Source organism: Alexandromys fortis, unplaced genomic scaffold, assembly GCF_014885135.2.
Source record: "Alexandromys fortis isolate MF-2015 unplaced genomic scaffold, M_Fortis_MF-2015_v1.1 scaffold_3, whole genome shotgun sequence".
NCBI lineage: Eukaryota > Metazoa > Chordata > Mammalia > Rodentia > Cricetidae > Alexandromys > Alexandromys fortis.
The window spans coordinates 9,704,651-9,705,683 of NW_026067909.1; positions in this window are offsets into that span (position 1 = coordinate 9,704,651).

Consider the following 1,033-nt stretch of genomic DNA (forward strand, 5'->3'; position numbering starts at 1 on the left):
AGGCGTGCACCACCACTGCCTGGTACCTTCCTTCCTTCCTTTCTTCTCCCTTCCTTCCTTCCTTCCTTCCTTCCTTCCTTCCTTCCTTCCTTCCTTCCTTCCTTCCTTCCTTCCTTCCTTCCTTCCTTCCCAGCCTGAGTATTAAGTTTGAGAATTTTCTAAGAAGTGGGTGCTCTTTCTCTCTGACCCTCTTATAGTCTTTTACAGCCATTGTCATGGTGCTTGTAAGTGTCATGGCATTAAAGGGCAGGGTCTTTACTGAGGATAAAGAGAGCAATTAGATGGCAGGAGCTGAAGGTAAATGGCTGCTTACTATGGCTCTACTGCAGCAGAAGCCTAGCTGGTCTGCTTTTTTCTCCTGCTATTCCCAAAGGCTGAGTGCGCGGCTGGCCCACTTCCTTATTTCTAGGACGCCGAAAGCACCAACAAGCAGAGGCTTATTTGTTATTTATCTGTTTTTCTGAGACTGGCCTAGAACTCACCATAAAATCTTGAACTTTTTTTGCTGCTGTTGTTTTGTTTTTGTTTTCGAGACAGAATTTCTCTGTGTAATTTTGGCTTTCCTGGTACTCATTATGTTAGACTAGGCTGGCCTCAAACTCAGAGTTCTCCTCCAGAGTGCTGAGGTTAAAGGTGTGTACCACCACTACCCTGTTAACCTTGGACTTTTAAACCTCCTCGCGTCAAACCACCTTGCAGGACAGGCTAGAGCCAAAGATGGGTGCGGCCACGTCTTGACCAGGACTGCTTAGTTATGTGTATCTCTTACCCTGTAAACCTAAACCTCTTGCTGGGACCCCAAAGATAGACTTGGAGACCTCTGAACACCACTGTTTAAATCCTGAAGAAATCTCTGTTTTCACTGTTGCTTTTTGTTTGGTTTTGAGACAGGGTCTCACTCACTGTGTGGAACCAGACTGACTAAAATTTACAGAGATTCACCTGTGTGTGTGTGTGTGTGTGTGTGTGTGTGTGTGTGTGTGTGTGGTGTTTGCAAGAACTAAACACTGGGACTGTTTTTTTTGTTTTTTTT